This window comes from Leuciscus leuciscus, assembly GCF_965113295.1.
Source record: "Leuciscus leuciscus genome assembly, chromosome: 16".
Taxonomy (NCBI): domain Eukaryota; kingdom Metazoa; phylum Chordata; class Actinopteri; order Cypriniformes; family Leuciscidae; genus Leuciscus; species Leuciscus leuciscus.
Genome location: NC_138740.1, coordinates 10,933,909 through 10,950,479, shown reverse-complemented (window position 1 = coordinate 10,950,479; position 16,571 = coordinate 10,933,909). Strand labels below are relative to the sequence as shown.

General features: G+C 43.4%; 3 long non-coding RNA genes across 3 annotated transcripts in view; all 3 read left to right on the top strand.

The window, feature by feature from the left end:
* The window catches only part of LOC309478015, a 375,776-nt gene that overhangs the window by 138,713 nt on the left and 220,492 nt on the right, over positions 1-16,571 (top strand). The gene's annotated exons all lie outside the window — the stretch shown is intronic.
* LOC309478249 lies at positions 1,009-1,425 on the top strand. Its single transcript, XR_014198905.1, has 3 exons — positions 1,009-1,087; positions 1,159-1,221; positions 1,319-1,425. It is a non-coding gene; the product is annotated as an uncharacterized lncRNA (long non-coding RNA).
* On the top strand, positions 3,087-4,319 carry LOC309477472. The gene is made up of 3 exons (XR_014198650.1): positions 3,087-3,236; positions 3,332-3,414; positions 3,585-4,319. It is a non-coding gene; the product is annotated as an uncharacterized lncRNA (long non-coding RNA).

Below are 16,571 nucleotides of genomic sequence, written 5' to 3'. Positions count from 1 at the left end.
ATTATAAATGGGCTATTTTCCCCTTTCATTGTGACGCAAAAATTCTTTGGGGCATGTAGCCTAGTAAAAATAGACAAGTATTTACTTGTTGGCCTCCATACATTTCTTAATATTACAGTAGTAATGCACATAATTGGCTAGTATGTTGGCTTCTTGTTTTATCAGGTGTAATCCTTCTGGAGCCAGAAGAAGTGTGAGCTAAGTCAAAATGAAACACAAAAACATTCTCCAGCAATGTAATTTAGTATTTAATGTAGCCTAATTTAGTTTTCTATACATAGCCAATAGAAAGAAGGCCGAGGCCCGTAAAACAGGTGGGGGTCCACCTCCACCTTCCCTCCCCCCAGCTGCCCAGGAGCTGGCACTGTCCCTTAATAAAGGGTGACCTGTGGTCGATGGGATTCCAGGGGCAGTTCATCGGACTCAGCAACCAAGACAAGTGGCTTAGTAAAATGTAGGTGTACCATATTAATACTTATGATTTATTGATGTTTTCACTGTTTTTGTCAGTGTTTTAATAAAGAAAATCATCAACACTGTCACCATTTTAAAAAGGCATTTTGAATGCATTTTACAGTCATTGATTCACTTGTGCAGTATGCATGCTGCATACTGTAATCTTATTACTAGTACTCTTAGTACTCCACTTTCCTGTAGCTCAGTGGTAAGAGCATTGCGTTAACAACGCAAGGTTGTGGGTTCGATCCCAGGGGATTGCACATACCTATGTATAAATGTATAGGATAACACAATGTAAGTCGCTTTGGATAAAAGCGTCTGCCAAATGCGTAAATGTACTCTTAGATGTTCCTAATGTCCTTCTTTATTAGTTGTATTTGTTTAAGAATATACATTGAGTATTGAATATGCATGATTATATTATTGGTTTAATTATCTTGCAGTTGCTGATGGCCACATTGTATTATTGGATCCTCCTGCAACATCACACACTGTCACAGTTGTAAGTGATTATTGTCTTTAGGTTTCTGTTTGCTAGACCAAGCATTCCTTATTTTTACTGTAGGCTGACGATGAAGAGACCACTTCTGCTGTGACAGAAACAGAAAATGTGGGGAGGCCCATAGAGGTATGATGCATAGAATGCATTCCCCCTTTTTTGCATTAGAGAATAAATAAATTGTCATTGTCATTTTACAGAATATGGCAGGAGATTTTAATACAGATGAGGGTCCATCTACCTCCACACAGAATCTTAGCAGTGTAAGAAATGTTCTGCAGTTCTCCTTCCTCATTTAAATATTTGGTCTGTGTTTGTATTACAGACTTTCAGTCATGTTTAATTATTCTGTCTTTCTAGTTGCCTGCCAAAGAGCTGTATAAGGTCCACCTTCAAAAGCAAATCAGAAAAAGTGACATGGAGATGGACCTCATACAGCTTCAAATGGAGGAGAAAAGGCTTAACCTAAAAAAGGCCAGACTTGAATTGCTGGAGCACCAGCTTAAGGTGGGAAACAGTATGTGAACATTAATCTGTCATTTGTTGTTGAATGAAATCTAAAGCAATAAATACAAATGTATTTTGTTACAGGAAATAAAGAAACAATGAACAACACTTGACTGTTAACTGGTTTTAATTAAAGTGATTTTGGCAAATCATGTCTCGTACCACCCTGCCATCTCTTTGGTCTACTGGGTTCACTGGGGGTTCCTCTTGGCCATCTTCAAGAGAAGGGGGGGCCCTCTCACCTCTCAGTGTGGCAATGTTGTGAAGAACAACACAAGCAGCTGTGATGTCACATGCCCTTTCTGGGCAGACCCTGAGCCCACGCAGGCACTGAAACCTGCCTTCAGGATGCCTATGGTCATTTCCACCTTGACCCGTGTTCTGCTGTGGGCCAGGTTGAATTGTGCCTGTGGTCCAGGCTCAGGTTCAGGGTAGGGTGTCATCATATACTGTAGGGCAGACAAGGGTACCCTCTGTCCCCCAGCAAGTAACCATTGAAGTGTCATATAAAGGTAGTTAAAGTGTATAATTGCATAAAAAAATAAAAATTAAAAAAACATTGTGTAAGGCAAAACATACCCTGTTGAAATTTGTGGCACAATAATGACTCCCTAAACATTCTGGCATCATGTACAGACCCTGGCCATTTGGCTTCAACATTAGGGGTTGCATCACATATTACCTAGTTAGTGGGGACCAGTAATGAGGGTGATTTAATGGTTTAAACACCCAAACATTTAGCACCCAAAAAATCTATTGTCATCTGCACATTGATGCTATGGATTGACTTCCTATTAACATAGTTTCCTTCATTGACTGAAGGAGCTTTAATGGGAATGTGGGTTCCATCAATGGTGCATTGGGAACCCTGAAATTGAAAGTTATATAATTAGAAACATTTAAAATTATTGTGACTGTATACAGTATGAATAAATTAAGTAGTGCTATGTAACTAAAATGGTCTTTCATAGAATACCATAGAATGGACAAACCCGCCACTCTGTGGAATTCCTCTTTAATGACCCTCAGTGGTTTATGGCCAGGGAACTGCACAAAAGTGTGTAGGAACCGTTTGAGTGCAATGCATACTGTACGAACAGCCCTACACACAGTTGCCTTTCCCACATGCTCTGCATCGCCTATTGTATACAAAAAACTCCCCGTCGCAAAAAAGTTAAATAAATGGAGTTAAATATTTAACTCCATTATCTTCGTTTAATAAATTAACGATTCTTTTGAAAAACGGTAAATATTCATTTGGATACGAAAACACATCGATACGTGGTTGTATCACCCTCATGGCGGAAAAGATTTCGTATTATCTGTGCTTCCACATCCACTGGATCGTCTTCAAAAGGGCACGCCATGCTCCGTCACCTCTCTGAAACAAACTAACCCTGGAACATAACCTGCTACCGAGCAGGTTATCTTCAGAGAGTAAGTTCCTATGGTTACATACATACCCAGAAAGTTACCTCCGTTTTTGGAACCGAAAGTTGAGGTTATCCACTAACTTACCCTTAAACTTACCCGGGTATGTCACATAACCTGCTTTCTGGAATACCCCCCTGCTGCAGTTAACAGGCTGCTGCTTTGTCTCTTGGCTGATGCCGACATGCCGTTGGTCCGAGGGCAATGATTGAGTAGCAGTTTGACCAATGGCGTGCGTGAAGGCGGGACTTAAAAAGAAAGGTCAAAACAGTGCAGAAACGCACACCAAACAATGTCTACCATAGAAAGCAAAAGGGGAAATTTCCTGCGACATTGTGAGGTAATCATACTGGGTAAATATGCTGGCATGTAATATTAAATATAAAATTGTAATCAACAAGTGTTACTGTATTTTCGTTGTTTCTGCTGTTGCAGTGCACCCTTGGCCTTGTCAGTGGGTGAGGTCACATCACTAAACTGTCTGAAGAAGTAAGGTGTCGTGGACCTTCATAAAATTTGTAAGTGCATTACATATTTAATGAACAAATATTTTTTTAAGTAAAAAACAATATTTTTTTTTATGTAAGAAATGCAAGAACATCTAAAAAGAGTAACATGATCAGACATGATAATGAATAAAGATATGTGATGTATGATATATAACCATTTTCTCTCTTATTTTTTAAAGGCATCAACATGGAGATTGAATTGGAGACCATCGTTCTGTTCGAAGTGTAGTTTGTCGAAGATGCAATGATGAAATTAATTTGAATTGTCAATGTTGTATTTTAAGCATATAAGCAATGTTCAGATGATGGTACTGTAGCACTGTTTAAAGTTTTTAATATTGTTGTTATTTACAATGGAAACTACTGTAACAGAAGAAAATAAATAACAGAAAAATACAAATGATTTTCTCTAATGACTTTTTGTGTGACATATAACATACATTTCATGAACTACATATAAAATTATCTGTAAGCCATAATCAAAATCAAAATGTTGTACATGCCTTTCAAAATTATGGTCCATCACAGTTCATTTTTTCAAATAACGGTCAACACATGTTATTTCAAATAACGGTCAACACATGTTATTTCAATTTACAGTCAAACTCTGTTGAATAGTGATTGAAACATGATTTCAGTTTACTGTCAAAACATGCTTTATGAAGTAATGGTGTCAACATGTCATTTATATCTACATTCAAAACATGTTTAGTTAAACAACTACTACACCATGTTTTTACATTTACAGTTAAAACATGTTTTATTAAATAAGGGTTTAAACATGTTACGTGAACTTACAGTCAAATAATGCCATTACATTTAATGGTCTATGCATGTATTTGCAATTATACAGACAAAATATGTTATTTCAGATTACGTTTTAAAAATTTTATAGTACTGTATGGTCAATGTTCTTTTTTCATGTTGCTGTGTAAACGTTACTTCAGTTCATGTTGTTTTACCGTTATTTTCATTAATGGCAAACGTTTGGCACCCTGTGCTGCCATGCATTTGCTCGTTTTTTTCTGTGGTTTTTTTTTACAGTGTACAGTGAAAGTTAGTTGACATATAGTTGCAAAGTTGCAGTCAACAGCACGTTCAAAAGGGACCATCAAAATAAAGTGTTACCAAATATATGTATATATATATATATATATATATATATATATATATATATACTGTAGGACAGTTGATAGAGAATTTTCAGCACTTGTAAATGTATAATTTACTGCCTTTGTATTATATACTCCTGCTACATATATGACCAACTTGCTCTCTTTAAGCTCAGCTTCTTCCTTTTTAGATATGGTCATATATTTACGTGTATAATTTAATTTTTTTTTACGAACCCCCTTTTTTTTTTTATTGTTTTGTAAACTTATAATTTTAACGGTATTAATGGCTGTTCTTTCATGTTTAAATAATAGATACTTATTATATTATATTATATTATATTATATTATATTATATTATATTATATTATATGTATATATTATTTTATACAGAAAACGAGCTGAAATATACAAAAATAATGTGCCCCCTTGTTTGGTTGAAGTCTGCAATCATCTAGGTATAAGTCGAGATCTTTCCAGCAATTGAGAAGTGATTGGCAAAAACATCTCCGTAAATGCCGAAGCAATAACAAATTCAGAGAAGGGCGTAAAACAAGTTGAATTAGGTACTGCTCAATGGTGAGTGAGCAGATGAGGAGCGCGAGCTGTGAATATGGCATATATACTTATAAAGCCGGATTAATATTTCTGACTGGTGCATAGATATATACACTAGATGTCGCCTTAAAGACATTCGTTCCAATGAACTGCTGTAGACAAGGCGACATCTAGTGTGTATATATCTATGCACCAGTCTGCGTACACGTCAGATCAGATCACTTGGACATGGCTGTGTATAAGAGGTAAAAACGATATAAATACTGTTCGTTTTCTCACACAAACCGCTCGTTTCGTGTCTTAGGCCATCAATGTGTACTTACGATGGGGAATTGTTTAATTTGGACGACAGGGAATTGTTTTAATTTGGACTCTGTGCATGCTCTTTGAGGTGATGACCATAGACCTGCATTATATGACTGACAGACAAGAACGGTTTGACCTAAAAATATCAAAAGTGAAACTACTGCGGAAAAAAAGACACCTACATCTTGGATGCCCTTGAGGTAAGCTAAAACATACCAAAAATTTATTTCAAAGTGAACTATCCCTTTAATGTATACTTACTTGATTTAAGTTTGATCATAGTAGAGGGGATATGTTAACAGTGGCTGATGGAACTAAGCGCCTACTGAAACTTGAAACCCGACTTGGAAGTGGTACTTCAACTTGAACCAGTGTGAGGAGATCGTCTCTCATTAGTTGCTGTTTTCAGAACCGCCACTCGCTGGTTTCCTGCACATGGGTATCGCTCTCACTCTGGCGCGGCCGCCAGAGTTGGTGAGATCAAAATCAACAATATGATTTTGTGTCGTTATGTTTGCAATCGAGATGCGGGTAAGTGAACACCGTATGTTCTTCACACATATTCTGCAAATGAATGAAAGCATCAACATCTGAGCTGAGCAACAACTCAGACATGTGTGAGTACCTATCTTTTATACTACAAGTATTAGAACATGATTGGATAGATGAAAAGGTAATAAGTGACGTAACAATTGAGTCTTCCCCGGCAGAACTTACCCTAAAGCTTTCATTTCTGACGTTTCTGTCAGGAGCCATAATTGGCATGCACTCCCCTTAGCATGGTGGGATTGTACATCGTTCCCCATAGTGTCATCGAAGAAGTGTGGGTTCCCGTTCCCTGCTCTAGTAGTGACTAGATTTTGATTGTTGTGATTGGATAGCTTTTCAGACACCGGTTCACGTGGAGGGCGTTCCCTATCAACGCAGTTGCAGTCAGGGAACTCACCTGAGGAGCAGAATAGGCGCTCGTATGCCATACTCAAAGGGGAATGGCGCAGTAAGCGAAACACCTAAACAGCCTTCCCTCACATTACCTGTTTGTACCCAACACACGAGATGAAACCGGCTCCACTCGGATATTATAGAATCTTGTGAATATGTTAGGTGTTGCCCGACTCGCAGCTCTACATATGTCTGCCAGAGAGAAGCTGTGCGCCAGAGCCGGAGAGGAAGCAACACTCCAATGGGGCACAGCTCGTCTTGGGATTGGTATGCCAGGGCGATGGCATTCACTATCCAGTGGGCCAACCTTGTTTGGAGACAGCCTTTCCCTTCTGCTGGCCTCCATAGCAGACAAAGAGCTGTTCTGAGTTTCTGAAACTCTGTGTGCGGTCCACGCACAAAAGCGGTGGATATCGGTGCATCCCTACTCTAAAGTTATGATTTGATACCAATCTTTCATTTGAAAGTCACGTTTCTAGTATCTGTAAAACCGCATTCTTCCATCTTAAAAATATATCTAAATTATGTCATATGCTCTCAATGACAAATGAGGAACAATTAGTTCATGCGTTCATGACATCAAGGCTAGATTATTGTAATGCTCTTATGGGTGGTTGCCCTGCCAAATCAAGTCAAGTCATCTTCATTTATATAACGCTTTTAACAATGTAGATTGCTCCAAAGCGGCTTTACATTGATAATAGGAAAATAAAGTAACAGATATTGTTTTGGCTTTATAGCAGCTCTAGAATAAAGTTATTATCCAGCTAAAGTTAGTTTTGGTTGATTCACTTCCGTCGCAACGATCATTAGTTATTAACTTAGGGGCCGCTAACATGACACCGTTTTAACAGAAAACTCTTAAGTTCTTTATGCGCAAACGTTCAAAAACGCGAACCCGAGAGAACGCTGATGGCGTGCACATGCGTATTACGAGTTCAGTCTATAGGTATGCGCGTTTGAATATATGTGCGCAGGCGTGTAGTCCTTCCCTACAAACCAACCCTCAACAAACTACTTGTCTGGCCTTAAAATTTATAATACAGAATTGTTATCGCTTCCGCGTAGCCACGCGTCTCGACAACGCTTTATCTGTTGAGAGGTAAAGGGAGGGGAGGGAGGCCTTCACAGGGGAGAGACTAGTTGACACTTCAGGACTGCGTTGTCGTCGCGTCCAGGCACAGGTCCTTCATCAGATCTGGATAGATGAAGAGTCAACTAGTCTCTCCCCTGTGAAGGCCCCCTTCTCCTTCCCTTTACCTCTGTACAGATAAAACGTTGTCAAAATAGTTCCGGTTCACATGGCTACTCGGAAGCGATAAATCATTTTGCGAATGATACATTCCGGAGCGCGTTAAGGGTTTTCTGTTAGAACGGTGTCGTATAAGCGGCCCCTATGTTAATAACTAATGATCTTTGCAACGGAAGTGAATCGATCAAAGCTGGACAATAACTTTATTCTAAGCAAAAACAATCTCTGTTACTTTAATTTCCTATTATCACTGTAAAGCTGCTTTGAAACAGTCCATATTGTTAAAAGTGCTACATAAATGAAGGTGACTTGACTTGACTTAATGTAGAAACATGCATTTTTTCTGTAAAGCTGCTTTGAAACAATATGTATTGTAAAAGTGTTATACAAATAATTGCGAATTGAAATGGAATTGAATCTATGGAACACAATGACGATATTCTCTTTAACATTCTCTCATAATTTTTGTCTACTGATTCAAAATACACCCAACCAAAATTTTCAGGCTTCAAAAAGCATATAAAGACATGTCAAAGTAATCCATTTAAATTCAAGAGTTCTGAAAAGACAATCACTTTATATGAACAGAACAGATTCATTTAATTTATATTTAATTTAGGCTTTTATTTACACTTATAACTGTTCAACACATACATAGAGCACATCAAATATGGTAAACGGAAGCTCAAATGTGTGTGCTTGTGTGTTCTTCAAGCAAGCACGTTTGAGCTTCTGGAAGATTGTTCTCTCAAGACAAGCATTCACGACTGAGCTTCTGTTTGCTATATTTGATGTGCCACATTAAACTGTGAATGTGGCTGTCACTGATAAATATTTCAGCAGGTCTTGCCATCTTGCTCAGGGGATTTGGCAATTATGGCACTTTCAGCTCCACTGCTTTGCCTCTAGTGTGCTAAGAGAAGCTCATTCCGCCTGTTTCTGAGTCAAACCCTGTAGACATGTCCACATCCACAGCCATGGCCAAAAGTATTGGCAGTAACTGAGCCTGGGTTCTCTCAAGGTTTTTTTCTCCATTCTGCCACCTGAAGGAGTTTTGGTTCCTTGCCACTGCCGCCTTTGGGACATTCAATTTAACATTTAATTTAATATTCAACAAAGATCTGCCTACATTGACACTATTATACAAGAACTGAACTGAGCTGGATGATGACATCACGGTTTTGTTACAGTTTTGAGGTTTTTGAGTTCTGTTTTTGAATCTGTTTCAGTGTTTTTCAGTTCTGTGATCCGTTTCCCCCTGTCTTCTGTGATTTTGGTCTAGTCCTGTTTTCCCCGGTCTGTTTAATTATATCATCTGTGTCACCTGTTCTCTCCTCGTTAGTGTTCATTGATACCTGTATTTAGTTTCCCTCTGTTCAGTCTTCAGTGTCGGTTCTACTTTGATGTATAGTGTGTGTACTGCCCGTTGTTCTGTGTTTTGAGATCTTTTGAATTAAACTCTTGAATTGAAGCGCTCTGTCGTCCTCACCTCCTTCCTCCTGCACAACACACCCCTAACAGAAGATCCGACCAAAAAAGAAGAAAGAGGATGGGGAGATTTATTGCGGGGTTTTTCTACCCCAGAGCTCGTAAGCTGGTATCGAACAGTGCGGATCTGAGTTTGAAGATGTTCGACCCAGCCTTTATGTCGGTCAGAAAAGCCTTTGAACACGCCAGTCCAGCCAAGCCCGCACTTCACGTCAGAGCTGCCGAGACCAAGGCAGTATGCGTCGTGCCCGCCGCCCCTGAGACTGTGAGCGTCATGCCCGCAGAGCTTTCTTCTCCGCTGGTCCCGTCCAGCACAGAGCCTTCTTCACCGCTGGTCCCGTCCAGCACAGAAACTTCTTCACCACTGGTCCCGTCCAGCACAGATACTTCTTCTCCGCTGGTCCCGTCCAGCACAGAGACTTCTTCTCCGCTGGTCCCGTCCAGCACAGAGCCTTCTTCACCGCTGGTCCCGTCCAGCACAGAAACTTCTTCACCGCTGGTCCCGTCCAGCACAGAGCTTTCTTCTCCGCTGGTCCCGTCCAGCACAGAGCCTTCTTCACCGCTGGTCCCGTCCAGCACAGAGCCTTCTTCACCGCTGGTCCCGTCCAGCACAGAGCCTTCTTCACCGCTGGTCCCGTCCAGCACAGAGCCTTCACCGCTGGTCCCGTCCAGCACAGAGACTTCTTCACCGCTGGTCCCGTCCAGCACAGAGCTTTCTTCTCCGCTGGTCCCGTCCAGCACAGAGACTTCTTCACCGCTGGTCCCATCCAGCACAGAGACTTCTTCACCGCTGGTCCCGTCCAGCACAGAGACTTCTTCTCCGCTGGTCCCGTGCAGCACAGAGCCCTCATCGCTGCCCAGCTCTGAGCCCTCTTCGCCGCTGTTCCTGCCCAGCTCTGAGCCCTCTTTGCCGCTGTTCTTGCCCAGCTCTGAGCCCTCTTCGCCGCTATTCCTGCCCAGCTCTGAGCCCTCTTCGCCGCTGTTCCTGCCCAGCTCAGAGTTCTCTTCGCCGCTGGTCCTGCCCAGCTCAATATCCTCTTCATCGCTGGCTCAGGACTCCATACTGGGGAGCCTCCCCAAGAAATTTTTTTGGGTTTTGAGTTCTGTTTTTGAATCTGTTTCAGTGTTTTTCAGTTCTGTGATCCGTTTCCCCCTGTCTTCTGTGATTTTGGTCTAGTCCTGTTTTCCCCGGTCTTTTTAATTATATCATCTGTGTCACCTGTTCTCTCCTCGTTAGTGTTCATTGATACCTGTATTAAGTTTCCCTCTGTTCAGTCTTCAGTGTCGGTTCTACTTTGATGTTTAGTGTGTGAACTGCCCGTTGTTCCCGTGTTTTGAGATCTTTTGAATTAAACTCTTGAATTGAAGCGCTCTGTCGTCCTCACCTCCTTCCTCCTGCACAACACACCCGTAACAGGTTTACTCCAGAGCGGCTATATATATATATATATATATATACACACATACATGTATGTATATATATATATATATATACATGTATGTATATATTATGTATATATATACACTCACCTAAAGGATTATTAGGAACACCTGTTCAATTTCTCATTAATGCAATTATCTAATCAACCAATCACATGGCAGTTGCCACTCGTTACAACCGAGGTATGCAGCAAAGCATTTGTGAAGCCACAACACGCACAACCTTGAGGCGGATGGGCTACAACAGCAGAAGACCCCACCGGGTACCACTCATCTCCACTACAAATAGGAAAAGGAGGCTACAATTTGCACAAGCTCACCAAAATTGGACAGTTGAAGACTGGAAAAATGTTGCCTGGTCTGATGAGTCTCGATTTCTGTTGAGACATTCAGATGGTAGAGTCAGAATTTGGCGTAAACAGAATGAGAACATGGATCCATCATGCCTTGTTACCACTGTGCAGGCTGGTGGTGTAATGGTGTGGGGGATGTTTTCTTGGCACACTTTAGGCCCCTTAGTGCCAATTGGGCATCGTTTAAATGCCACGGCCTACCTGAGCATTGTTTCTGACCATGTCCATCCCTTTATGACCACCATGTACCCATCCTCTGATGGCTACTTCCAGCAGGATAATGCACCATGTCATAAAGCTTGAATCATTTCAAATTGGTTTCTTGAACATGACAATGAGTTCACTGTACTAAAATGGCCCCCACAGTCACCAGATCTCAACCCAATAGAGCATCTTTGGGATGTGGTGGAACGGGAGCTTCGTGCCCTGGATGTGCATCCCACAAATCTCCATCAACTGCAAGATGCTATCCTATCAATATGGGCCAACATTTCTAAAGAATGCTTTCAGCACCTTGTTGAATCAATGCCACGTAGAATTAAGGCAGTTCTGAAGGCGAAAGGGGGTCAAACACAGTATTAGTATGGTGTTCCTAATAATCCTTTAGGTGAGTGTATGTATATATATATATATATATATATATATATATATATATATATATATATATATATATATATAAATTAACTAAATTAATAACTTTTAAAAACAAACAAAAATGAAACATCACTGAACTTACTTAAGCTGGACTGTTACACTATTTTCTTCTGGAAACAAACTTTTTTGCATTATTTTCTGTTATCTCTGTAAAGCTGCTTTGAAACCATCTGTATTGTAAAAAGCGCTATATAAATAAATGTGGCTTGACTTGACTACAATTTTGTGTTTTGCAAAGCTTGCTGCTTCAGTTTTTGTGGTGTTGATTCACATTGTTTCTAGAGTGATCAGATGCATTTTAAATAATTGCAAAAATCTTTATTTGCTAAAAAATGAACAAAAACCCAAATGTTCATATCATCAGCACATGGGAAAATGTGAACAAGTACTAATCAGGTAAAATCACTCTATCATTCTGATTGGATTATAAAAACAGACTGATTACTATAAATGGAGGGAAGAAGAGCTTCCAATCATTGTGTTCTTGTATTAGCAACTTTACCTCCAAAGATAAATGTGAAGCCATCATCTTTTTGCATCAAAATAGCCTCACATTCAAGGAAATTGCTGCAAAGAATATTGCACCGAAATAATCATTTGCCTGATCATCAAGAACTTCAAGGTGAGAGGTTCAATTTCAGTGAAGAAGGCTTCAGGATGTCCCAGAGTGTCCAGCAAGCAGAACTTTCTGCTCCTGAAGAGTCAGCTACAGTTTTATGTCACTACCCGTTAGGGCTGGGCGATATAAAAAAAATAAATATATAAATCTCGATATTGTCGAAATGTTTACGATATTTGATATACAGTATATCTCGATATGTTTGCATTTTCTTTTAAATAATAAAAAAAACATGATTTTCTTTTGCCCCCATTAAAACAACAACAACAACAACAACAACAATTTAGATAGAACAGCTACACAAATTAAATAGAAAATGTTTAGTGCAAATTTGAGCAGTAAAAAAACAACAAAAAAACATGAAAATAATAGAACAAAAAAAAAATTCTAGAAGAAAATTGCATCATCGTCAACCCTAAATAAGGCAGATCAATAATATTGTTGAATATTAAATGTCCCCAACTAAGCAAGCCAAAAGCCAAGGCAACAGTGGCAAGGAACCAAAACTCCATCAGGTGACAGAATGGAGAAGAAAACCTTGGGAGAACCCAGGCTCAGTCGGGGGCCAGTTGTCACAGTGTTGGGTTTGTGTTCCCCGGGTGTCCAGTAGATGTCCTCCTTCCCCGGTGTCACTTACATCATGAACTACGTTTCCCATCATCCTGTCTGGCTATCACGATCATTGCACTCAGGTGTTCCCCGTCATCATTGCACTCAGCTGTTTCCCCTCACCTTGTTAGTGTCTGTGTATATATATGCTGTTAGTGTCTGTGTATATATATGCTGTTTGTGTCAGTGTTTGTCACGGAGTCCTTGTATGTATCACACCATTTCCTTAGTCGGTTCTGGTCTGTGTCTTGTTCTTTTTGGATTGCTTCTTTGGATTTTGATCTCTGCATGGACTGGATATTGATGTAATGGATTTCCCTTAATAAACACATATTGCATTTGGATCTAAATTACCTCTGTTCTTGTGTGGATCATGACAGAAGGACTCCGTCACCAAAAGATCCAGCGGTATGTTTTCCGGTGTTTCTTCCCCAGCCACCGAGCGGGAGAGAAGGATTTGTTTTGAGGGAACCCGCCTTGTCATTTTTCGCGGGACCCGTGGAGGCCGCAGTAGAGGAGGTGGGCGAGAGGAGTCCCGACACCACTCTCCACTCTGGCCCCTCTTCGACCCTGGGTTGGTGATGTCCAGCCCAGGGCCCCATTCGCCACGGGTTCCGTCCAGCACAGAGCCTGTTCCGGTGGTCCCAGTTCCGGTGGTCCCTGTTCCGGTGGTCCCTGTTCCGGTGGTCCCAGTTCCGGTGGTCCCAGTTCCGGTGGTTCCGGTTCCGGTGATCTCGAGTTCGGTGGTCCGGAGGCGGAGGAGGAGGAAGACCTCCAACCTCCCCAAAGAACCGGAGGCCGTACCCGTGCAGCCCGTGCAGTCCGCAGTCGTCCCCGAGCAGACCGCTGTCATCCCAGAGGTCATGCCCGTGCAGCCAGCGGTCATCCCAGAGGCCGTCCTCGGGCAGCATGCTGTCGTCCCGGAGGCCGTGCCCGAGCAGCCCGCTATTGCCATAGCGGCGGAAGGCTTGTTGGATTATTTTGATACGCTATTTAAAATCCTAGAAAGTACCAAGACTGTCCATGGCACGTCTGCCGAGCCTGTGTCTTCGGACAAGATGGCCGCCGCCGAGCCTGTTCATGTCACGCCTGCCGAGCCTGTGTCTTCGGACAAGATGGCCGCCGCCGAGCCTGTCCGCCGAGCCTGTTCACGTCACGCCTGCCGAGCCTGTGTCTTCGGACAAGATGGCTGCCGCCGAACCTGTGTCTTCAGACAAGATGGCCGCCTCCGAGCCGGTGGTATCTGTTCCTGAGCCTGAGCCGGTGGTGTCTGTTCCTTAGCCGGTCGTGTCTGTTCCTGAACCTGAGCCGGTGCCTGTGTCCGTTCCTGAGCCGGTGCCTGTGTCTGTTCCTGAGCCGGTGCCTGTGGTGTCTGTTCCTGAACCCGAGCCGGTGGTGTCTGTTCCTGTTCCTGAGTCGGTGGTGTCAGTTCCTGTTCCTGAGCCGGTGGTGTGTGTTCCAGTTCCTGAGCCGGTGGTATCTGTTCCTGAGCCTGAGCCGGTGGTGTCTGTTCCTGAGCCGGTATCTATTCCTGTGCCGTGGCCGCCCGAGGAGTCGTCTCCACCCTGGCCGCCCGAGGGGTTGTCTACGCCCTGGCCGCCCGATGAACTGGCCGCTCCGCCCTGGCCGCCCGAGGGAGAGTCTCCGCCCTGGCCGCCCGAGGGAGAGTCTCCGCCCTGGCCGCCCGAGGGAGAGTCTCCGCCCTGGCCGCCCGAGGGAGAGTCTCCGCCCTGGCCGCCCGAGGGAGAGTCTCCGCCCTGGCCGCCCGAGGGAGAGTCTCCGCCCTGGCCGCCCGAGGGAGAGTCTCCGCCCTGGCCGCCCGAGGGAGAGTCTCCGCCCTGGCCGCCCGAGGGAGAGTCTCCGCCCTGGCCGCCCGAGGGAGAGTCTCCGCCCTGGCCGCCCGAGGGAGAGTCTCCGCCCTGGCCGCCCGAGGGAGAGTCTCCGCCCTGGCCGCCCGAGGGAGAGTCTCCGCCCTGGCCGCCCGAGGGAGAGTCTCCGCCCTGGCCGCCCGAGGGAGAGTCTCCGCCCTGGCCGCCCGAGGGAGAGTCTCCGCCCTGGCCGCCCGAGGGAGAGTCTCCGCCCTGGCCGCCCGAGGGAGAGTCTCCGCCCTGGCCGCCGGCTAGACCGTCACCCCCTGTTCCGGTTTCCCTTCATGGACCTGGTCCCCCATCCCTCCCCCTGATTCTCCACCGTTCTACCTCCCGCCTGGACTCTTGTTTTGTTTTGTTGTATTTGTCGTCTTGGAGCGTCTGGTAGCCGCTCCGTAGAGGGGGGGTTATGTCACAGTGTTGGGTTTGTGTTCCCCGGGTGTCCAGTAGATGTCCTCCTTCCCCGGTGTCACTTACATCATGAACTACGTTTCCCATCATCCTGTCTGGCTATCACGATCATTGCACTCAGGTGTTCCCCGTCATCATTGCACTCAGCTGTTTCCCCTCACCTTGTTAGTGTCTGTGTATATATATGCTGTTTGTGTCAGTGTTTGTCACGGAGTCCTTGTATGTATCACACCATTTCCTTAGTCGGTTCTTGTCTGTGTCTTGTTCTTTTTGGATTGCTTCTTTGGATTTTGATCTCTGCATGGACTGGATATTGATGTAATGGATTTCCCTTAATAAACACATATTGCATTTGGATCTAAATTACCTCTGTTCTTATGTGGATCGTGACACCAGTTCTCCTCTGGCCAATGAGCGAACAGTGTATGATTATGATCCAGGCAGCGTTACAGGTCAGAAGTCAGATTGGTCGTGTCGATGAGGCCGTCACAGGGCTGATGAGGCTGGCACTTCAGAGATGCGTCATGGTTGGGTCCAGGTGCAGATCCACCATCTGATCTGGATACGGCCGGGGTCCACCTCACTTCAGTAAACGGAGAGACTGGTTGACACTTCAGTACTGCGTTGTCGTCGCGTTCAGGCGCAGGTCCTTCATCAGATCTGGATACGGCCTGGATCCGGCGGACTGCGGTAAACCTCGGTATAAACAGAGAGACTAATATTAGCGTAGACGTCATTCTTCGTATGATGTAACGAGTACATCAGGATTTATGGGAAGTGTTCCCGGTTCCGGCTGGCCTAATCTATGCAGCCTAATATGGAATTATAGAAGTCTATAATGTGTTATGTGTATGCTAGGTCAAAGAGATGTGTTTTTAGTCTAGCTTTGAACTGACAGAGTGTGTCTGCTTCCCGGACAATGTTAGGAAGACTGTTCCAAAGATTTGTTGCTAAATAGGAGAAGGATCTACCGCCAGCAGTCGATTTTGATATTCTGGGTATTATCAACTGGCCGGAATTTTGAGATCGCAATAGACGTGAAGGACTATAATGCGTTAAGAGCTCGCTCAAGTACTGCGGAGCTAAACCATTTAGTGCTTTGTAAGTAATCGGCAATATTTTAAAATGTATACGATGTTTAATAGGGAGCCAATGCAGTGTTGACAGAACAGGGCTAATATGGTCATACTTCCTGGTTCTGGTAAGAACTCGAGCTGCAGCGTTTTGGACCAGCTGTAATTTGTTTATTAAGCGTGCAGGGCAACCACCCATTAGAGCATTACAATAATCTAGCCTTGATGTCATGAACGCATGAACTAATTGTTCCGCATTTGTCAATGAAAGCATATGATGTAATTTAGATATATTTTTAAGATGGAAAAATGCGGTTTTACAGATACTAGACACGTGACTTTCAAATGAAAGATTGGTATCAAAGAGCACACCCAGGTTCCTAACCAACGATGAAGACTTAACAGAGCAGCCATCAAGTGTTAGACAGTATTCTAGGTTATTACGTAAGGAAGTTTTTTGTCCAATAATTAGAATCTCTGT